General features: G+C 41.2%; 1 protein-coding gene and 1 non-coding gene across 4 annotated transcripts in view; both read left to right on the top strand.

Moving 5' to 3' along the window:
- NGF (nerve growth factor) overlaps positions 1 to 24,406 on the top strand; it is a 1,213,865-nt gene that overhangs the window by 883,248 nt on the left and 306,211 nt on the right. The window lies entirely within an intron of this gene.
- Positions 2,720 to 2,853, top strand: LOC126945346 (small nucleolar RNA SNORA42/SNORA80 family). Its single transcript, XR_007722424.1, has one exon. It is a non-coding gene; the product is annotated as a small nucleolar RNA SNORA42/SNORA80 family (small nucleolar RNA).

Below are 24,406 nucleotides of genomic sequence, written 5' to 3'. Positions count from 1 at the left end.
TCATGTTTCCTGCCTGCTCTGTCTGCCTCCCGGCCAACTGTGGTGCGTCCCTGTGTGGCCTTGCACAGCATGGCATGCGTTCTCCCCTTAGGAACTATGAGGAACCAACTGTCTTTTCAATGGCAATTGTCTCCTGATCTGTTGACCTCACCATACCCCAGTATAATAAAACCTACTTTTTTTTTTTTTTTTTTTTTAAGACGAGTCTCACTCTGTTGCCCAGGCTGGAGTACAGTGGCGTGATCTCAGCTTACTGCAACCTCTGCCTCTCAGGTTCAAGCAATTCTTCTGCCCTTAGCCTCCCAAGTAGCTGGGATTGCAGGGATGTGCCACCACACCCAGCTAATTTTTGTATTTTTAATAGACACGGGTTTCACCAAGTTGGCCAGGCTTGTTTCGAACTCTTGACCTCAGGTGATCTGCCTGCCTTGGCCTCCCTAAGTGTTGGGATTGCAGGCATGAGCCACTGTGCCTGGCCCCATAAAACCTACATTTTAAAAAAGGGTTTGTATTCAATCTTTCCTGATATGTGAACTATATAAATGAACAGACAGAAGCAATTAATATTTATTGTGTTTTTACAATGTGTCAGGCATTGTAATAGTCTTTTTTTATCTATTACTTATTTAATGGTAATTTCCAAAATCAAGTAGGTTAAATAACTTTACCAATGTCGCAAGACAGGCTAAACTCAGGTCTTCTGGTTCTCAGCTCAGGAATTTCCTACCACACTGTTTGTAGATAACTAAGACAAATCTCTTTTCTTCTCCCTTCCCTTCCCTCCCCTCCCCTCCCCTCCCCTCCTGTCCCTCCCTCCCTCCTCCCCTCCCTCCCTCCCTCCCTTCCCTTCCCTTCCCCTCCCATCCCTTCCCTTCCCCTCCCTTCCGCTCCCTTCCCCTCCGTTCCGCTCCCTTCCTCTCCCTTCCCTTCCCTTCCCTTCCCTACCCTTCCCTCCCTCCTTTCTTTCTTTCTTTCTCTCTCTTTCTTTTTCTTTCTCTCTCTTTCTTTCTTTTGTGTTTTTTTGAAAGAGATGGAGTCTTGCTATGTTGCCCAGGTTGGTTCAAACTTCTCCCCATCAGCCTCTCAAGTAGCTATGACTACAGGTGTGTGCCACCGTGCCCATCAGATTTCTTTTCTCTTTTCTTTTCTTTTCTTTCTTTCTTTTTTTTGAAGTGGAGTTTTGCTCTTGTTGCCGAGGCTGGAGTGCAGTGGCATGATCTTGACTGACTACAACCTCCGTATCCCAGGTTCAAGTGATTCTCCTGCCTCAGCCTCCCAAGTAGCTGGGATTGCAGGTGCCTGCCAACACACTCAGTTAATTTTTTGTATTTTTAGTAGAGATGGGGTTTTACTGTGTGGGCCAGGCTGGTCTCAAACTCCTGACTTTGGGTGATCCACTCTCCTTGGCCTCCCAAAGTGCTGGGATTATAAGCATGAGCCACCATGCCCAGCAGATTTCTTTTTGTTGTTTTTTTATTCCCTTTTCTTTCCCTGATTAATGATCACTGTCCAATCCTCACCACCACTGTTCTACCTATCCCTTTCTTAAAAAAAAAAAAAAAAAATTCCTCTGCAGCATTATTTGTTGGTTTCTTCCCCTCCCAGGTGAAAATATGAAATACAAATAAATTACAAATTACAGACTATAACAAATTTTTTTCATTTTGATTACAATGACTTTAAGTTTGGATCTTAATATTTTTATGTTTTTGAGTTTAACAATACAGTCTTCAAACATGTACTTTGTTTTAAATGTTTTTTTAAAAAACATGAGGGCCATGATAGACTAACAGGGCCAGATTTATTCTCCCACCTGAAATAACTATGAATTAGGACAAAACATAGGAAACAACAGGATTCAAGAAATTGGACATCAGGTAACAAAAGACCATGATTCTTGAGAGACGGGAAACAAATTAGGTTTTTCCTACAGTTGTCACAGCTTGCTGTCTAGAGGGATTTTTTAGGTTGTACAGGGAGAGGAAACCCAGGCAGAGACTATTGATCTCCTTGTCTTGAAGAGGGAGGCCTTGGATTTCAAGGAGGCCAAGGAGACTAGAGTTTGCAGGACAGAGTAACAGAGATGAGAGGGCTGCAGAGAAAGAAAACCCTAGAAATCCACAGCAAATCCCCTCAAGCATTCAACCGAGTCCTGTTGAGTGCAGGTGTGTGAGGAGAAAATCCTCTGAACGGATAAGAGAGAACAGTACCTGGAACTCATACAGGAATGTAAATAGTGCCTGTTATGACCAGCCAGGCTGGAAAACCTCAGTTTATGGAGCACTGGCTAGTGTAATCAGGGAAGTATTGCCTCAGTAGTGGGACAAAAAGCCCCCTAGTTGAAACATTGCTCAGGTTGTGCCAAAGAAAGCTTAGAAGCAAGACCTGAAAGTGTCAAACTCTTCTAATAACTCTGTATTACAGAACAAAGTTCAAGAATATTTATGAAATTCACAAATATCTATCACCCAATAAAGCAAATGTACAATGACTGAGATCCTATAAAAATTACCAACCTATAAAGAAGTATACAGTAGAAAGTGAGCCATAACAGGGAGGACAATATATCAATTGAAACTCACAGAACTGACATAGATGATGGAAGTAGAAAAACAGCATCAAAATGGTCATCTTAAATTGTATCTCATATGTTCAGAAATATAGGTGAAAGATTAAACATGTTAAGTAGAGAAATGAAAGACGTAAAATGAACCCAAGAGCATGGTAATGGGTTCATTGGGGGCCCTTCTCTGTGGGCTTTATAGCATACCCAAGCCAGTGTAAACTTCAGCCTTGAACGATTGCCCACCCTCCTTCCCATGGGCTATGAGTACTGAAGGGGGTTGCCCATTGTCAAACAAGCAAAAACATCCAAGTTGAGCTTCTAGAGGTGAAAGTTATAATTTCTGAAATAAAAATTACACTGGATAGGTTAACAAAAGGTAAGGCATTGCAGAAAAAAATCAATAAACTTGTGGACATAGCAATAGAAAGTATCCAAAATGAAACACAGAGGGCAGGCCAGTCATGGTGGTTCACACCCGTAATCCCAGCACTTTGGGAGGCTGAGGTGGGCAGATCACAAGGTCAGGAATTCGAGACCAAACTGGCCAACATGGTGAAAGCCCATCTCTACTAAAAATACAAAAATTAGCTAACTGTGGTGGTGAGTGCCTGTAATCTCAGCTACTCAGGAGGCTGAAGCAGGAGAATTGCTTGAACATGGGAGGCAGAGGTTGCAGTGAGCCAAGATCATGCCACTGCACTCCAGCCTGGGTGACAGAGCGAGGCTATGTCTCAAAAAAAGAAACATAGAAAAAATTTAAAAAGTGAACAGGGCATCAGTAAGTCATGGGTATAATATACAGGTACTAGGGATTTTCCAGGAAGGGGATAGAAAAAATACATGAAGAAATAATGGCTTCCAACTTTTCAAATATCATGAAAATGATAAACTCTCAGATTCAAGAAACTCAGTGAAACATGAAGAAAATGACACCCAAATCCATCAGCATCAAATTGCTCAAAGCTAGTAACAAAGGGAAAAACATCTGGGGGATGAGGGGCACAGGGAATGGAGACATTACATACAGAAGAACTAAGAGAAGAATAACAGCAAATTCATCTTCAGAAACAATGCCAGCATGAAGACAATGGAGTAACATCTTTAAAGTACTGAAAGAAAAAATGTCAGTTTAGCATTCTGTATGATACACTTTTATATCCATTGAAAATATCTTTCAAAAATGAAGGTAAAGTAAATAAATTTTTAGACTTAAAAAATCTGAAAGTATTAATCACCAGCAAGTTTATCCATCTTCTGCAATATCTAATCATTTGTTAATCCCATTCAATGTTTGTTTTTTTTTAAATTTCAGACACTGTAATTTTTATCCTTAAAGTAAGTTTTATTTTGGTTTCTTTTATATCTCATCCATGTTTTTACTTGATTTTTTGAAATAACTATTTTAATGCCTTTGTCTGCTAAATTTAACATCACTATGAATTCTGTGCCATTTTCAGATCATTTATTTACCCCCTTATTTTAGTTAATATTTTCCTGCTTTTCATGTTCAGTAATTTTTTACTAGATGCTAGACATTGTTAATTTTACCTTGTGTGCTGGATATTTTTATATTTCTATAAATGTTCTTGAGCTTTGTTCAGGGATGCAGTTAAGTTACTTGGACACAGTTAGATCCTTTCAGGTATTGCTTTTAAGATATGTTAGGTGGGACCTGACTCATATTTAGCCTACGGCTCATTATTTCTAAACACTGAGGAAGATCTTTTGGAGTACTCTACCCAATACCCCCTGAATTGTGAGGTTTTCCAGCCTGGCTGGTAGGATTAGGCACTATTCCTAGTCACTGTGAATGTCATGTACTGTTTCCTCCAATCCTTCATCAGTCTCAGATTGTTTCCTCACACCTGTACACTGATCAGTACCCTGTAGAATACTTGTGATGGACCCTCTGCAGATCTCAGTGTTCTCCCTTTGCAGTTGTTGATTTTCTGGTACTGTCTACTGAAAACTCTAGCTACCTTAGTTTCCCTGGACTCTCAGCTCTGTCTCCTCATCAGATAGTATCCTAGGCTTTTCCTGGGTTTGCTTTCCCTGAACCAGAGCCAGAAACTCTCCCAAAGGACTATACCTGGGCAATCATGGGTCTCACTTTGTTCTCTGTCTCTCAGGAATCACTATCCTTTGTTGACTAATGTTCAGGGTCCTGAAAATCATCATTTTGCATATTTTGTCCAGTTTCCTGGTTTCTGGAAGGAGCGTAAATGTGGTCACTACTATTCTGTCTTGGTTAAAAACAGATGTCCTAGGTCATTTAACATTAATTATTGATGTGGTTGGCTTTACATTACCACATTGCTATTAGTTTCCTTTGTTTGATTTGTTCTTTTCCTGCCTTCAGTTGTATTAGTTATTTCTTTGATTTCATTTTTTATCTATTGTTAGTTCATTTAGTTATACTCCTTTTTAACTTTTTCAGTGGTTGGCCTTGGGTAGCTAATATACATTTTTATCTTATCATATGTTTCTTTCAACAGTATTATACCAGTTCATATGTAGTATAAGAAACAACAGTATATTTACAATCTCTCCTTCCAATTATTTTGTGCTGTTTTTGTCACATATTTTATTTTATCTTACAAACTGTACAATGCATTGTTATGATTTTTATCTTTAGTTAGCCAGGTATCTCACAATGCAATCAACAAGTAGAATGTCTCTTATATTTATCTTAATGTTTACTTTTTTTGTGCTCTTCCATTCGTTGATTATATTCAAGTTTCAATTTGGTTATCATATTCCTTTTACATAAAGAACTTACAATTTAACATTTCTTATAGAACCAAGTCTGCCTTAAATTAATTCTCCTAGATCTTGTTTGTCTTAAAAAGTCATTATCTTGCCTTCATTCTTGAGATTTTTTTTTTCTGGGTACAAAATTCTTGATTGAGAAGGTTTTTTTCTCTTCAATTCTTTAAAGATATCACTTCATTTTTTTTTTTTCTGGCTTGTACAGCTTCTTACAAGAAGGTTGTTGTATTTCTAATCTTTGTTTCTCTATATGTGTTTATTTTCCCTGGCTTCCTTCAAGATTTTCTCTTCATCTTTGGTATTTAGGAGTTTGGCAGTGACGTGTTTGGGTGTTTTAAAAGTGCATCTACTGCTCTGGGTTCCCTGTAACTCTTAGATCTGTTGTTTCATGTATTTCATTTTACTAAAGGACTATTACGTCTTTAAATATTTCTTCCACTTTGTCCTCTTTCTCTTCATCTGGGATTCAAATTACATGCATGTTAGGCCATTTGATATTGTCCTATAGCTTTGAATACTTTGATCTTTTTGTTTTTCATTCATTTATCTCTTTGTGTTTTAGTTTTATTAGTTTCTATTGACCTGCTTTCAAGTTCACTGTTTCTTTTCTCAGCTGTGTCTACTTTACTCAGGGGCTTGTGAGAGGAATTCATCCCTGATATCATGGTTTTAATTTCTAGCAGACACTTTCTCTCATTTCCATCTTTCTGCTGAAATTTCCAGTTCATGCATTTATATTTTCCCATGGAGCCTTTAACATATTATTTAGTTATGTTAAAATTTCTGTCTGATAGTTCCAATGTCTGGATTTCTCTGATTGTGGTTTTGTTGATTCCTTTATCTCTTGAAGATAGGTTGTTTTTCTCTTGCAATTTTGTCTGTCTTACAATTTTTTTTTTTATTGAATGCTATACATCACGTGTAGAGGAACAATAGAAACTGAGGTAAATAGTATTTATACTTTGTTAAGGTTCATAGACCTGGCAGGAGGTTTTGCACAAACCCAGCTACCAGAGCATGAGTCTGGCAAGATAGAAAACACACACAAGTCAGACAGAGCAACTCGTTACTCACCAATAGGCAGCAAGAATCAACAGAAGCCTGGAATCTATGGTGAGCCAAGTCCTCCAAGGCTCAGGAAAGCTGTCCAGAGCAGATGGAGTCTTATCTGCATGTGTCCCACTTTGTACCAAACCTGAGAGACTCCAAAATCATGGCATTCTGGGTTTCATTCCCCAGGGGAAACCTGGATCACTGTGCACAAGTGTTGTAGGACATCCTGTTCTGGGAGAAATGAGGAAAAAGCCCAAGCTATTCTGGACAGGTCCTTCTTATCTCAGCATATTGCTTTCTCAGAGCATTGTACTGAATTGCAAGCAAGAGGAGGAAGAGCTGGGTTAACCAAGGTCATTTGGTGACCTGTCCTGCACACCTGGAAATAGAAATGCCTCTTCTACTGTTAGGCCATTAGTGTGTATGTAGGAATGGGAGACGGGAGTTGAGCTAGACTAGTCAGCAATTGAGCTGGTTTGAGCTTCAAATTCTTCTAGCAGTAGGATGCCATTACCATCTGCTTAGTGTGGGTCTGAGGTGCTAGTGAGTTTCTCCTGGTGTTTCTGCTTCCCCCTAAACGTTTCACTGTTCTTGAGTGCTTACACCACAGAAGGGAATCTCTCTTGCTGCTATTCCCCCATCCTCAACAGTAGAGTTCTTGTTACTCAGTGCTAGGCTCATGGTATGGCAGGAGATGTTTTCTTGTCCTGGACTGGCCTCAGTCTTAGGTGGACCCTGGGCACCTGGGACTGGGGATGAAGCTTTACTGATGTTCCTGCACTCCTCATTGTGGCAGGGAAGCTCTGTTTTATATTTGTTGTTAGTCTTGGGTGGAAAGGGACCGCCACGTCCCAGCTGTGCAGTTCTATTCTTGGTATCAGCGTAGGATTCTCGACCCAAGAGGTTTCCTGCCCTCCTTAGGAGTAAAGGGTTTTTGCTTCTACTCTTCCAGTAACAATGACTCTTTGCCCATGTCCTGGGAAATGGTTTCCTACCTTCTCCAGAGAAAGATGGGTTTTACTTCTAATTTTTCTTTTTTTTTTTTTTTTTTTTTTTTTTTGAGACGGAGTCTCGCTCTGTCACCCAGGCTGGAGTGCAGTGGCCGGATCTCAGCTCACTGCAAGCTCCGCCTCCCGAGTTCACGCCATTCTCCTGCCTCAGCCTCCCAAGTAGCTGGGACTACAGGCGCCCGCCACCTCGCCCGGCTAATTTTTTGTATCTTTTAGTAGAGACGGGGTTTCACCGTGTTAGCCAGGATGGTCTCGATCTCCTGACCTCGTGATCCGCCCGTCTCGGCCTCCCAAAGTGCTGGGATTACAGGCTTGAGCCACCGCGCCCGGCCACTTCCAATATTTTCTAAAAAGTCATGGTTCAAAATGACTCACTACCTGTTCCCAAATGGCATAATGCTTTTTGCTTCATAGGAGAAAAGAGTCCAGAGAAGTAAGTAAGCAGGCTTTGTGCCTGTCCCCCAGCTATTCATTGCTCATACCATCCCCCTTCCCCCTGCAAGTGAGGAGGCTCTCGCCAGTCTCTGCCTGACCCCAGTCTTTGAGGTTCATGAAGAGCTTGCCAGGGAGAACAAGCTCTGCTTGTGTCTAAAGCCCCCAGCTATTCCAAGCTGACATGCTGGCCCATCCTGGGCCCCTAAGAATTTGCTAACATATTAGTTTACTTTTTCTTACTCGCTTGTTTGGCAACCATGTCTTTTTCCCATGCTCTGCCAAAGGAGAGACTGTATGTGTCCAATCTTGCTTCCGAGGGCCTTGTCCCTCCCTGGAATTTGGTTTACTTGGTGCCTTTCTTTAATGGGCTTCATAAAACCTGTAACTTTGTAGCTTATGCAGCTTTTCCTTATTGTAGAATGGGAACATCATTCTTTCCCACTTTCTTCATCCTGAAAGGAAGTCCCATTTTCTTATCATGGGATTCTCTCTTTTTTCTCAATGACCAGCAGAGGTAAGTTTTTCATTTTATACACAGGAAGCTAAGCTCTCAGAGAAATCTTTTTCCTTTACTGGCAGGTGATGAAGCTGGGACGCCTCAGCTATAATGAAGACCTCTGTGATGGGGGAGCAGGAAGCCATGGAGAAAGCCTGAGGTTCCCAGGAGGTGAGAGAGCATGGGAAGTAGAGATCTGCCCACCAAGAGCTCAAGGGTCACCAAGACGCACACCTCTGTCAGAGGCAAGAATACATCCAGCAACCAAGAACAAAATGCCACTAATATGGTTTGGCTGTGTCCCCACCCAAATCTCATCTTGAAGTGTAGCTCCCATAATTCCCATGTGTTGTGGGAGGGACCTGGTGGGAGATAATAGAATCATGGGGGCAGTTTCCCCCATACTGTTCTCATAGTGGTGAATAAGTCTCATGAGATCTGATGGTTTTATAAGGGGAAATCCCTTTCACTTGGCTCTCATTTTCTCTCTTGTCTGCCATCATGTAAGATATGGCTTTCACCTTCTGCCATGATTGTGAGGCCTCCCCAGCCACATGGAACTGTGAGTCCATTAAACCTCTTTTTCTTCATAAATTACCCAGTCTTGGGTATGTCTTCATCAGTGGTGTGAAGGTTTGGGGAAGGTCTACTGCTGAATGTATGAAATTCCACCATCAAGGATTCAACACTACCATATTCTCCATACTATCTTTAAAAATGCAAACATTGACTGGGTGTGGTGGCTAACACCTATAATCCCAGCACTTTGGGAGATCGAGGCAGGAAGATTGCTTTAGCCCAGGAGTTGAGACCAGCCTAGGCAACATAGTGAGATCCCATCTCTAAAAATATAAAAATTACCTGGTGTAGTGGTGCATGCATGTAGTCCCAGGTACTTGGGAGGTTGGGGCAGGAGGATTGCTTGAGTCCAGAAGGTTGAGGCTGCAGTGAGCTGTGACCATGCCAGTGCACTCCAGCCTGGGTAACACAGTGAGACCCTGTCTCCAAAACAAAACAAAAGAAGGTAAAAATAAATAAAATGCAAATATTTTTAGAAAGAATAATATGTTTGATTCTGTTGGTATGGCTTTATATTAGAATAAATAATAGAATAATTCCTGCAACGTCTTCTTCTATTTTAAAAAATGGATAAATAATTGAATCAGAACTGAGTTCAAATCCTGACTCTGCCAGTTATCGGCAGTGAGCACTATGAACCTTTTGTTTGTAGTTTTGAATCATTCGATTATCCATGTCCTCATCAGAAAAATGTGATATTCATCTTACAAGTTTGTTGTGAGGGTGAAATGAGATAATGAACATAAAATGCTTCCCACAGTGTCTGCCACAGAATCACTCCTTTGTACATTCACCAGATGTTTATTGAGCATCTAGTAAGTGCCAGGTGCTGCTCTACATGCTGGGAAATGTTCAGCAGTAAACAAAGCAAATTCCGTACCATGATGGAGTTCATGTTCTAGAGCAGAGTGATAGAAAATAAATAAGTAAGCCAGCAAGTAAATATAAAATGTGTCAGATGGTGAATGGTTTGGAGAACAATAAAGCAGAGGGAAAGGGAGTGAGGGGAAGATGGGCCACTATTACAAAGTTCTATGGGGCAGTCAAGATGACCTCTTCCACGAGGTGACGTTGGAGCAGAGCCTGAAGGAAACAAGGGGGTGAGCCTTAGACATCCGGGGAGAGAGTTGCAGAAGAGGGAAGACTCACATAAAAGTCTGTACCTTGCTTGGCAAGTTTGAGGAACAGCACGGAGGTCAGGGCAGTGGAGCAGAGTGAGAGAATGGGGAGTGGTAGGAGATGAGGTGGAGGCTGAGGGTGGGAGGCAGCACCAGAGGATGCCACGTGTCATGCAGGACTTGTAGGCCATGGTAAGAACCACAGCTTTTGCCTGACATGGGAGCCACAGAAGTGTTATGAGAGGGGAGAGAACTGGTCCTCCTTCCACCCCAGGTGCTATGTGGGGTATTGACTTCAGGGAACAGGGAGATGCGGAAGCAAGAAAGCCATTTAGGAAGTGATTGCAATATAAGGAAAGGATGGCTGTGACCTCTGTCATAACAGGTCAGGTTCCACATAGAAAGTGGAGCTGAAGGATATGCTGATGGCTAGAAAATGGTGTGTGAGAGAAAGGCAAGGATAATTAAGTTGTTTGGCTTGAGAGGCTGGAAGGACAGACTTGCCATTTACTGAAATAAGGAAGAGTAGGGAGGAGCAAGTTTGGAGAGAAGGGGAGATTCGGGTTAGTTTTAGACATGTAAGGTTTCATACCCAAGAGGAACAGTCAAGTAGACAGATGGATATGTGAGTCTGGCATATGGGGGAGAGGACTGGAAATAAAAAATAGACACAGTGAGGCAGGGCAGTATTTGAGGGACCGTTCACTCTTTTTCCCATCTAGGTATGGTTTTAGGAGCAGGTAGAGAAGACCCTAGAAATGAAAGGCCAGACTCTAAATAGGCTCTAGCTGTTCACATCAGGCTCCACCCCTTCCTAGTGTGCCATTTTGCAGGTGATTCTCCTATTTTGAGTTCATTTTCCTGTCCACAGAGAAGGGGTTGGAAAAGACAATCTAAGATTTGGCACACTATGACTTTGTGGATATCTTATGAAGATTAGATACATTTAGAAGAAGAAGCGCCTCAAACTAGCAATTATTTGTGTGGGTTCGTCTCTCAGGCGTCTACCTGAGGAAGCAGGGGAAAGATCCTGAGGGTTAGAACTCACAAAAGCAAGCGTTAAAGAGGAGTGAGTGCACACCTGGAAGGATATGGGACATGCTCTTCAGAGTGGAGGAGAGAAAAAGGTGGGCTTTATAGAGCTGCCCAGGGCTGCTCTGAGAGTCAGTATCCCAGGGGCATGGCTGTCCCAGCAACTCTAAAACCCGTTCATTTTGTAGCTCAAACCCAAAAGCTCATCTTCCTAAGATAATTCACTGCCTTTCCTAAAGGACTGTCTCCCTACCTGAAAGCCCATCACACCTTCAACTGCATAATTCAGAACAGGCTTCCAGTTCTATGACTAACTGAAGGAAGTGGTTCTTTGGCTATAAACCCACCAGTCTGTGATTGGTGTCCCCTCAGAGTGTGTCCATGATGATTCCTTTTCTTGTTTCTTTTTTTCTTTGAGACAGGGTCTTACTCTGTTACCCACCCAGGGTGGAGTGCAGTAACACAATCAGAGCTCACTGCAGCCTTGACCTCCTGGGCTCAAGCAGTCCTCCCACCTTAACCTCTCGTGTAGCTGGGACCACAGGTGCACACCACCACACCTGGCTAATTTCTGTATTTTTTTTTTTCTAGAGATGGGGTCTCACTATGTTGCCCAGGCTGGTCTTGAGCTCCTGGGCTCAAGTGATCCTCCCACCTGTGCCTGCCAAAGTGGTGGGATTACAGGGATGAGCCACCATGCCAGGCCATGATGATTACTTTTATGTGTCAACTTGACTGGGCTAAGAAATGCCTAGAAGGCCGGGCGCGGTGGCTCAAGCCTGTAATCCCAGCACTTTGGGAGGCCAAGACGGGCGGATCACGAGGTCAGGAGATCGAGACCATCCTGGCTAACACGGTGAAACCCCGTCTCTACTAAAAGATACAAAAAACTAGCCGGGCGCGGTGGTGGGCGCCTGTAGTCCCAGCTACTCGGGAGGCTGAGGCAGGAGAATGGCGTGAACCTGGGAGGCGGAGCTTGCAGTGAGCTGAGATCCGGCCACTGCACTCCAGCCTGGGCAACAGAGCGAGACTCCGTCTCAAAAAAAAAAAAAAAAAAAAAAAAAAAAGAAATGCCTAGATAGCTGGTAAGATACTGTTTCTGGGTGTGTCTGTGAGGGTGTTTCAGGAAGAAATTTGAAATTTAAATCAGTAGACTGAGTAAAGAAGATTTACCTTCACCAGTGTAAGTGGGCATTATCCAAACTGTTTAGGCCCAAACAGAGCAAAAAGGTGGAGAAAGGGTGAACTCTGTCTTCTCAAGTGAAGACATTTGTCTTCTCCTGTCCTCAGACATCAGAGCTCCTGGTTCTGGAGCTTTCAGACTCTGATAGTCCCTCTGCCCCTGCCCACTTCTCATTCTTGGCCTTCAGACTCAGGCTGGGAGTTGCACTATGGGCTCCCCTGGTCCTCAGACTTTCTGACTCAGATGGAATTCTACCACTGCCTTCCTGGGTTTCCAGCATGCAGATGGCATATTGTGGGACTTCTTGGCCTTTGTAAGTGTGGGAGCCAATTCTCATAATAAATTTCCTGTTATATATCTGAAAATATCCTATTGGTTCTATTTCTCTGAAGAACCTTGATTAAGGCAGTGTTCTAATGAGGTGGAAACTTAACCAAGAGAGAAATTAAAGAGTGTCAGCATTTCAAGTTTTTGAAAGGGGACACTTATAAAACAAATGATCATAAATGAGAAACAAAAGCAATCAAGACGAATTAAGCAAGAATATAAATCAAGCCATGAATACAAGTCATTCTGGGATTCAAGTAAAAATGGTCGAGAATTACACCCAATACATGGCTCAATATGAGTAATGCAGGTACTTCTTCTGCCCACAATCAGAAGATCAGTGGAGTCCTAACTGCAGGCCACTCACAGCAGGGAATAGGATGCCACCTCTATTGGTCCAAGGGAAGACATAGATAAGAATGATCGAAGTCATGGTTCTCACATTCTGGTTTGCATAATTATCATCTTTCACATTTGAAAATTGCTGCATCCATCCCCAGAGATTTAGTGTATCTAAGATGTGGCCTGGGATTCTGCATTTTACAAGCACCTCAAGTGATTCTTCTTTAAGTGATCATTGGCCACCCTTGAAGAAACACTGTTACGGGAGGGGAGGGTCCCAGTCAACGAGCTTGGGGGCTGCTAGAGTGTCTTAGTCCATTTTTTGTTGCTTATAACAGAACACTTGAAACTGAGTGATTTATAAAGAAAAGGAATTTATTTCTTACAATTCTGGAGGCTGGGAAGTCCAAGGGCGTGACCTGGCATGTGATAAGGGGACTGTTTAGAGTCTAGAGGTGGTACAGAGTATCACATGACAAGAGATCTCTCTTCTACTTCTTATAAAGCCACCAGTCCCACTCCCATGATAACTCATTAATCCATCAACTCTTTAATCCATTAATCAATGAATAGACTAATCCATTCATGAGAGCAGAGCCCTCATGACCCAGGCATCTCTGAAAATTCCCACCTTCCAACATGCTACATTGGGGATTGAGTTTGCAATACATGAAACTTGGGGGACACAAAGCATAATAGGGAGGGATTCAGTTATAGGGGAGTGTATTGTAGACAGTGGCGACTGAAGCCTAGCTGTGCAGACAGACCAGCAAGACAGCAGTAGGATCAGGTTGTTAATTGGGCCTGTACAGGCTCATCCCTGGTGGCCAAGTATTGGGTCAATGTAAGTATACATATTCTCAGCCTCCCAAATGGCAGGCAGGAAGGTGGAGGAACGAGGAAGAAATGGAGCCAGGAGGAGGGTATCAGTGACTCCACCTCAGATGAACAGGGAAGGGAGAAGTTAAGAATTTGCTGCTAACCTACATGATGTGCCGACATAATTTATGAGGTGTATGTGCTCATGCGTGAGTTTCAACCATGGCTAACTGAAATGAAAGAGCTTTGTTCTCAAAAGATGCATTTATGAAAATGTTACACTACCCTAGTCCTCCTTGGCTGACCGTAAAAGGACATGTTTTTGAACCAAGAGTCAAATTTTAGAAATAAAACACCCTGTCATGGAAGCTTGTTCATCTAAATGGGAAGAAGCACTCTAAAGGAGTGTGCTGGCATGGCATTTTCTTTAAGTCTTTGGTGCACAAGAGAGGTTAGACTCTAATTACGAACTGGGAATGTGTAAACTTGCCAACCCATGGCTATGAATGAGGCCTCGTTAGCTTATATGATCACCCCATGTGGGTGCATCACCTCTAGGTGTGCCAACATGGCATTGTAGAAAAAGTGGGCAATAAGACAGGTAGGCAAGTAATAGACAGACAGGGCGCAGATACTGCATCTGTCACACCAGGCAGTAAAATTAGCCATCTTTTTAACCAGCATCTTGGATTGGATTATTCTGCGGAGACTGTGATTTTTTTCCATAGCTTAGGGGAGTGATTTATAACCCTGGACAGGTATATAAATAAGTATATAGATAATGAAAGAGTGGATGTGGATTTCTTCTGAGTAGGTTGGATTATATGGGATTTGTAAAACGTCTTGAAATCATTAAAAATCCATTGCTCTGCTTTGTATATGCTTTGTTTGCTTTCCTGTTTTCACAATGTTTGAAATGGGTAAGAGACTCTGATTTACCATATTACAAGATTGATTTATTAATTTACAAAAATAGCATAATTGCTGAGAATAATTTTGCTTGTTAAGTCTGCCACAACAGGGGCTTCATTTGCCTAGAAAAATCTGATATATTAAATTTGTGGTTGTGGTTGTAGTTGTAAATGTCTAAGAAAATACGATTTTTTTAAAGAAGTGAAGTCAATGTTTAAGAAGGATTTAATCCATTGAACTTAAATTAGTTGAACACTGATCAAAGAGCCAGTATCAATGATTTAAAAATTATTTTTATTGATAAATCTGCAAATAGAGCAAGATGATTTGTAGGTTTAACTTAAAGGTTTAAGATAATCTAGGTTTTAAAATAAAAAGTTTAATATATTGCATATTACCTTTTAAAAATGAACTAAAATTGGTATTTTCCAGGTACAAAAGAGTTTTTTCCCTGTATGAAAAAAAGAAAAGAAAAAAATTATAACTGCATCTTATCAGCCTTTTGCAGAGTTGCTCGAGGTCCTGCCCAACACTGGTTGTTATTGCTCTGATTAATTTCTGCCAACCATGTGAGTCAAAAATGACATTTCTTTATTGCTTATTACATTGCTATGACTACAGTGAAGTTGAACATCTTTTCATTTTAAACTGGACATTTCTGGTCATCTCAGAATTTCTGCTGAAGCCTCAAAGCTGAAAACAGTAGATGATAAATACTACCTCATTCTAAAGAGAGGCACTGGGTCCATCTTAGGGTTTGCTGAGGGGTGGCTGAGATGATCCAGATTCCCCACCCACCTCAGGACTGTAAAGAGAAAGTAGTGAGTCCTTGAGGGAGGAAGGAGACTCTAAAAGGGAACCGATAGGAGTAGAGAACACTAGAGTTTCTCCTCCTCTCGCCAATGTGGCGGGGCTCCCTTACTCTCAAGTTAAATATGAGCAGCCCAAAGAATGCCAATCTTAGACATCAGAGAAGTATTTTTCTTCAAAGACAGGTGACTGTTATTTTGCTGCCCTGGTTGTCTGTTTTCTGAGGGATGGTGAGGGAGATTCCATGCATCCCACCGGGAGACACAGGGTTCCACTGAAAATGAAGCTTTATAACCACTGTCTCATTTTGGGATCCTCGTGTCAGTGCAGGCAAAGAAAGAAGCTGCAGTATTGGTAGGGGTGGTTGGCCCTAGCTACTGTGAAGAGCTAGGGTTTCTGCTACACAATAGAAGTACATCTGGAACCCAGGGATATCCTTTTTATGGCCCAGCAAGCACCCCTCAGAGATCAAGGTCTGAAGCACCACACCAGGCAGGCAAACTTGACCCACTGAGGTGCCAGCTGAGGAAAAGGGACATCTGGGAGTGGTGGGGGTGGGGGCAGGGCAGGATGAATATAAGTTATAGTCTGGGCATGAGTTGCAGCAGTGCACACTCTATTTGCTACATCTGTGTATTGTCTGGCTACCAAAGGCTGTGTAACAGCTTGGACATACTGTTAGGCAGGAATCTGAGGTACAGAGGGTAGTTTGTTGGGCCAGGCAAGGTGGCTCATGCCTGTATAATCCCAACACTTTGGAAGGCTGAGGCAGGAGGATCGCTTGAGGTCAGGAGTTTGAGACCAGCCTGGGCAACACAGCCCAGACCCCATCTCTACCTTTTTTTTTTTTTTTTTTTAATTAGCCAGGCATGGTGGTGGGCGCCTGTAGTCCTGGATACTTGGGAGGCTGAGGCAGGAAGGAGGATGCCATGAGCCCAGGAGTTTGAGGTTACAATGAACCATGATCACACCATTGTATTCCACCCTGGGCAACAAAGTGAAACCCTGTCTCTCTCTCTCTCGCTTTTTTTTTTGTTTTTGGTTGTATTGGACACCTCTTGAGTCTGGCCTCACATCTTCTCAGCTCACCTTTTTTATGCCAGTCATTGCTGAGGTGACCAGCTGGGCACAGGAATAAACTGACCACATCTGGCTTCCACTGCATTGTGTATGTCTAGTGTTGCATATCTAGCTAGCATACTCTTCCTGGAGTTTCTCTGGCACTGGCCCACAGCCTACGCAACCATTCTGAGGCATGTGCAAACGCATGTGCAAACCTGGAAGTATGAGGGAGTTAACATCCATGAGGCAATCCTTGACTGTATCCATTGAGTCTTCCAGGAAGCAGATGCTGAGAGGGAGGTAGGAGTGCAAGTGGTTTATTTGGATCTAACTCTCATGAAAGGTTAAAAGAAGGTGGGCTGGAGGGGAGAGAAGCAGGACTGGGTAGGAAAATTCTTCAGACCACAATGCAGTTCAGACACCTGTGAGAGAAAACAGGCAAGGCCACACACAGGTTTGGGCAGGGTGAACCTCAAATGGTGAGGCAGATCTGTCAGTCTTAGCCCAACAGAGAGCTTTGGAACAACGATTGCCCATGTTGAGCAGAAATGACAAAGCCCTGGGACCCCCACTGTGCTCACCCATTCACTGGTGCTGCCACAGAAGAGCATGGCTTTGGTTCAAAAGCTGCGGCATATCCTGAAGGCACTCAGCTGAAGACTTTCAGATAGGTGCCCTTCTTTCAGTTAATTAAGTAGCAAGTTATTTCTTGAAAGGAGATCCAAGCAGTCCACCTCCATGGCTACACATGAACCAACAGGGGAGGGAGCCAGTGGATTAAATGCTCCCCTCCTCTGTCCCTAGGCCAGACAATGCTGCATTCTCCATGGCTGTATAGAGGGTTCCCAGCAAGACTGAGCCCTAGTTGCCTACAGCAATAATTAGCTCAGTAATGTACACTTGGTTTTGCTTTTTCCCTCCTTCCTTTCATCCTTCTTCTAGTCCTTCATGCCTATTCCTTGAGATCACTTCTCAAAATAAATTCTCTGCATGCAAGCCTTGTTCTCAAGCTCCGCTTTTGTGGGAACCCAGGCCGACAGCCAGCTTTACTGGATTTTCAAATTCAACAGTGCCCTCTTCTGATGATATAATGAAGTAGTTCAGTTTCTTTAATGAATGTGTGTGTGTGTGTGTGTGTGTGTGAGACAAGAGAGAGACAGACAGAAGTAGAGAGAGAGACAGAGAGAGAGAAATGGCATGCTAATGATTTTGTGATACTGTTCCTGATGACACTTAATTCAGATATTTTTTCCTTCTTTTCTTTCACTACCAAGCCTTTAAGGTACGCCTCCTTCTTCCAAGTTACCTCGCGCTCCCCCCAAAGTTTTTATGGCTCACACACTTTCTAAGGCTCTTTGTTTTGCTCAGATTTACTTAGTCTCAAACGTATTGTCAATATTTTTCTACTAGGATGGAAGGCTCTCCTTCTGATGCTGTACTCTGGGGACAGTATATATTTATTTATTTATTTATTTATTTATTTATTTATTTATTTATTTATATTTTTTGAGATGGAATCTTGCTCTGTCACCCAGGCTGGAGTGCAGTGGCACTATCTCAGCTCACTGCAACCTCCGCCTCCTGGGTTCAAACAATTCTCCTGCCTCAGTCTCCAGAGTAGCTGGGATTACAGGAGCGCACCACCACGCCCAGCTAATTTTTCTGTTTTTAGTAGAGACAGGGTTTCACCATGCTGGCCAGGCTGGTCTCAAACTCCTGACTTCGTGATCTGCCCACGTTGGTCTACCAAAGTGCTGGGATTACAGGTGTGAGCCACCGTGCCCAGCCTCTGGGGACGGTTATTTATTTTCTGCTACTGCTTGGATCTTGTTGCACTTTTCTTACACAAAATCCCTGCTTGATTCTCCACTCCAAAGAGGGCTCTAAAGCTGGGTCTGCTCCTTGTGTAGATTTATAGCCACATATATGTAAATTATCTTCCAATATAGGTGTGGGTTAAGAGTAATATTATTTGTTCTGCTCATTGATCTGCATAGTTTTTGGAGGATGTCTGTAGAGATCTTTCTTTAGGTGGCTGTGGTTCGCCTATGAGAATCAAAAGTCCCGATTTAACTTCGGTTCCAGTTTCCTATTTCTTCTTGAGTCAGTATTGAAGTTATAACCAGAAAATCATTATTTCCACATAAGTTTTCAAATTTATTGGCATAAGATGTACTTAAAATACTTGCTTACTATTTTTTAAATCTTTGCTATTGTTTTGTCCCTCTCTTCATTACTCATTTGTTTATTTGTTCCTTTTCTATTTTTTCTTGATCATTCTATCACAGACTTTTCTAAAGTATTTATATTTATTTATTTATTTATTTATTTATTTATTTATTTTTAAATAAAGACAAGATCTTGCCATGTTGTGTGGCTGGAGTGCAGTGGCTATTCACAGGCACGATTTCTTCCTTCCTTCTTTCCTCCCTCCCTCCCTCCCTTCCTTCCTTCCTTCCTTCCTTCCTTCCTTCCTTCCTTCCTTCCTTCCTTCCTTCCTTCCTTCTCTCTCTCTCTCTCTTTCTTTCTTTCTTTCTCTTTCTCTCTCTCTCTCTTTCTCTTTCTCTTTCTCTCTTTCTCTCTTTCTTTTGAGCTGGAGTCTCGCACTATCACCCAGGCTGGAGTGCAGTGGTGCGATCTCAGCTCACTGTAACCTCCGCCTGCTGGGTTCAAGGATTCTCCTGCCTCAGCCTCCAGAGTAGCTGGGATTACAGGTGCCTGCCACCATGCCCCGCCAATTTTTTGTACTTTTAGTAGAGATGGGGTTTCACCATGTTGGTCAGGCTGGTCTTAAACTCCTGACCTTGTGATCCACCCGCCTTGGCCTCCCAAAGCGCTGGGATTACAGGTGTGAGCCATGGCGCCTGGCCTCTCACAGGCATGATTCCACTACCGATCAGCACATGGGAGTTTAGATCTGCTCTGTTGCCATCCTTGGCCAGTTCACACTTCTTTAAGAAACCAGGTGGTCCCCTGCTCCCTGGAGATCACCATATTGATGCTGAACTTAACGTGAACATCCTGTCAGCCTAGCACACTACAGCCCAGAACTCCTGGGCTCAAGTGATCCTTCTGCATCAGAGCTTCCTGAGTACCTGGGGCTATAGACAGGTACCAACGTGCCCGGCAGTGTTTATATTTTCAATGAACAAACTTTTGGGCTTATTGACTTATATCTTTGTTTTTCATTTCACTAACTCCTTTTAACTTTGTTATTTCTTTCCTTTTTTTTTTTTTTTGGATTTATTTTATTCCTTCTCTAACTTCCTAATTGGATAGTAACTCATCTATTTGCACCTTTTCTTCCTTTCTAACTTAGATATTTAAAGCATAAAGTTTCCTCTTTTATAGTTGTAGCTACATTTCAAATGTTTTTATATGTGTCATGTTCACCATCATTCACTTTTAAGTTGTCTTAGCCCACGTCCTTTAGAAGGCAGAGCTTGACGCAGTAATGAAGATGTTCACATGTTTGGAAAGTATGAGCACAGGGCAGTGAAACTGAGAGAAAAGAGATGAAGCAAGGGAGCGTTTGATGCAGTGTGATGCAGTGCCCAATTGTGCCACATACTACTTCACTATGAACCATGAAAAGGCAATTGTTACCCAGCAGCTGTGTTCACTCAGTGTGTTAAATTTCCCTAGAAAGATTGCAATGAGGGACCTCACCTCAGAGTTAACTGTAGGAGAGTGAAAGAAGGAGAAATTTATTTTCCCAGCTGCCTTTTTCATCTCCCATTTCCCATTAGTCAACATTCATACCCAATTCACACACAATACCCTACATTTCCAGGATGTAGGGCCTTCATTGGTTGCTCGGAAAGCCAGATCCCATACTCCACACTGAAGTGTTTCATTGAAGTCAAAAAGTGTAGGGGCAACCTGGTGTGGTGGACCACTGACCAAGCGACAAAGGGGAGGTAGTTGAGAGATTGAGAAGGCACGCAAGGTTTGTTTCCCAAAACCTAAGTGATATCTAATTTCCAGTGTGATTAATTTTATAACCCATTAATTATTAAAAAGTATGTTTCTAAGTATTTAAATATATGGATGTTTAAGGCCAGCATTTACAAAAATTGGTTTTATGTGTGTTTGAAGGAAATGTGTATTCCCTAGTTGTTGGATGCGAAATTTCATATATATCCATTAGATAACTGTGTTGTTCAAATCTTCAATATCATTACTGATTTTCCTTCAGGACTGATCCATTAGTTACTGAGAAAGTGTGATAAAATCCATCATGATGGAATAATGCATTTCTGTCTGTACGTCTGTCAATTTTGCTTTTTATAGATCAGGGACATTAGGTGCATATAAGTTTAGAATGCTATTTTTTCTGGTAAAGAAAATCTTTTATCTTTATGTGGTGATTTCTTTCATTCTAATAATGCTATTTGCCTCAAAGTCTATTTTGTTGTTTTTAATATATAAATGCACTACTTTCAAAGGTAACATTTGCCTCACATATATTTTTCCTATTTTTTGATCCTTTTGCATTTGCATTCAGTCTCTCTGTATCCTTAGTTTTTTATTTTATTTTATTTTATTTTTTTAGAGAGAATCTCTCTCTGTCACCCAGGCTGGAGTGCAGTGGCGTGATCTGGGTTCACTGCAACCTCCTGGATTCTCATGCTTCAGCCTTCCACAGGTGCATGCCACTGTGCCTGGCTAATTTTTGTATTTTTAGTAGAGATGGGATTTCACCATGGTTGGCCAGGCTGGTCTCAAACTCCTGACCTCAAGTGATCCACCCGCCTCAGCCTCCCAAAGTACTGGGATTACAGGTGTGAGCCACTGCACCAAGCTTGTATCCTTGGTTTTCAGCGGTGTCTCTTAACACATAGATGAATTTCTAAAAATCTTATCTGACAGTCTTTATTTTTTAGCTAGAGCTTTTAAGACATTCATATTTATTATGATAACTGATATTTGAATTTCTAACATTTTATAAATTCTATTTCTCTCACTTAAATTATTTTTTTATTTCCTGTCTTCTTCTGAATTAATTAAATACATTTTCTTGTTACATTTTTCTACTTCACTAGTTTAAAAGCTTTTCACTCTTTTTCTCACATTATAGTAATCTAGAAATGCTAACATACATACTAACCAGTTAATCAATCTTCTTACTATCCTCTGAAAAAAATAAGAGAAGCTCAGAACTCTAACTCTGACCATCCTCCTGCAACCTATGTGCTATTGTTGTCATGCTATTGTCATTCTTTTTCTAAATTTCATGAGGCATTTCTGTGTACTACGTAGATTTACTCCATCTTTATTGTTTTATTTTCTCATTCTTTCTCATTCCTCAGATATTTCCCTTAGAATAGTTTTTCTTCTTTTTAAAGAGTACTCTTCAGAATACCTTTTAATGATGGTCTTTTGTGATCAACTCTTTCAGATTTTGTTTGCCTAAAAATGAATTTATTTCATCCTTGTATTTGGAAAGTATTTTGTTATATAATTTTAGTTGTTTTTCTCTTAGCAAATTAAAGATATTCTTCCACTATATTTTTGTCTTGCATCCTTGTCTTTGATCAGATAATCATCTGTTCAGTTGTGAATTTCTGTGTCATCCTTATATGGATTTCTTTTTACTTAATTAGTTTATTTAATAAATACTTAGAGTTTTTTTACTAGATGCCAAGCATTTCCAACTACCGCGCAAATATTAACTCATTTAAATCTCAAAACAACCTTATGAGGTAAGTATTATTAAGTGTCTGCATATGAGGAAACTGAGGCCCAGAGACATTAGGAAACTTTCTCAACATTACATACCTAGTAAGTGGTAGAGCCATGATTTCAACCAAAGCAGTCTGGACATGGAGTTTTCTTTATCAATTTAGAAATATTCATGTTGTTTAACTTCTTGAGTGGGCGTTGGTCATTTGTATCTGTCAAGACATTGATTCATTTTATCTAAGTTTTATGTAATGTACTGGCGTAAAGTTTTTTGTAGTATTCCTTTATTATCCTTTAAAATGTATGTAGAATGCACAGCGATTCCACTCTTTCCTTCCTGTAATTGGTAATTGGTGTCTTCGGCTGTTATCTTTATTGACTTTCTTTGCTTGTTTTCAGTTTAATTTGGTCTTCTTTTTTCCTAAATTTTTTGGAGTTAAGACTACTGATTTGAAAACTTTCTTATTTTCTAACATAATTAAAGTTTGAACGCGATAAATCTCCCTCTGAGCACTATGTTAATTTTAGTATGTTTTAATTTCATTTTCACTGAGTTTAAAATATTTTCTAGTTTCTCTTATGACTTCCTCTTTGATGCATGAGTTATTTCAATTTTTTTGTTTAATTTACAAATATTTGGAGATTTTCCCAATATCTTTCTGTTGTTGATTTCTAGTTTAACTCCACTGTTGTCAGAAAACATACTTTGCAAAATTTCACTTCTTTTGATTTACTAAGTAAAGTATGTTTTATGGCCTAGAATATGGTCTATCTTGGTGAAAATTTCATGTGTACTTGAAAATAATGTATATTATGCTGTTGTCTTTGTGTGGGGTGTTCTATCAATGTCAGTTAGGTCAAGTTGTTTCAATAGCATTATTCGGGTTTTCGTTTCTTTTTTTCTTTCTTTCTTTCTTTTTTTTCTTAAGACGGAGTTTTGCTCTTGTTGCCCAGGCTAGAGTGCAATGGCAGGATCTTGGCTCACTGCAACCACCACCTCCCGGGTTCAAGCGCCTCTCCTCCCTCAGCCTCCCAAGTAGCTGGGATTACAGGCACCTGCCACTACACCTGGCTTATTTTTGTATTTTTAGTAGAGACAGGATTTCACCATGTTGACCAGGCTGGTCTTGAACTCATGACCTCAGGTAATCCGCCCCCACCTCAGCCTCCCAAACTGCTGGGATTACAGGCGTGAGCCACTGCACCCAGCTCATTCAGGTTTTCCATACCATTGCTGATTTTTTTTCTATTTGTTTTATCATTACTGAGAGGTTAATGTTGAAATCGGCAGCTGTAATTATGGGTTTGTTGATTTCTCTTTTCAATTCTATCAGTTTTTGCCACCTATATTTTGAAGATCTGTTATTAGGTGCATACAAATTTAAGATTGTTATATATTTTTGGTGAATTAATAACCTGTTTATCATTATGTGATCACCCTCTTCATCCCTGGTACTATTCCTTGTTCTGAAGTTTACTTTGACATTAATATAGCCACTTTCATTAGTGTTTGCATGATATATTTTTTCTATCTCTTGACCTTTAATCTATCTGTGCTTTTATATTTAAAGAGGTTTTCTTGTAGACAACAGTAATTGGGTCTTGCTTTTTTTTGAGACAAGGTCTTACTCTGTCACCCAGGCTGAAGTGCGGTGGCATGATCTCAGCACACTGCAGCCTCTGCTTCCCAAGCTTAAGCAGTCCCCCCATCTCAGCCTCCTGAGTACCTGGGACTACAGGTATACACCACCATCCTCTGCTAGTTTTTAAATTTTTCATAGAATCAAGGTCTCACTATGTGGCTGAGGCTGGTCTCAAACTCCTGGGCTCAAGTGATCCTATCACCTCAGCCTCCCAAAGTGCTGGGATTACAGGCATGCACCACTGCACTAGGCCTGGATCTGGCTTTTTAAAACTTAATCTGGAAAATTTTGATTTTTAAATATATATATTTAGGCCAGGCATGGTGGGTTATGCCTATAATCCCAGCACTTTGGGAGGCCAAAATGGGATGATGTCTTGAGGCTAGGAGTTTGAGATCAGCCTGGTCAACATAGGGAGACCTCATCTCTATTTTAAAACAAACAAACAAACAAATAAATAGGTGTATTTAGACTATGTATATGTAATGTAATATTTTATCTGACATCATTTTTTATTATTTTAAATTTATCCCTTCTGATGTTATTTTTTTTCCTTTTATAGTCT

Source organism: Macaca thibetana, chromosome 1 (genome assembly GCF_024542745.1).
Source record: "Macaca thibetana thibetana isolate TM-01 chromosome 1, ASM2454274v1, whole genome shotgun sequence".
NCBI lineage: Eukaryota > Metazoa > Chordata > Mammalia > Primates > Cercopithecidae > Macaca > Macaca thibetana.
This window is presented reverse-complemented; position numbering and strand designations above follow the sequence as displayed.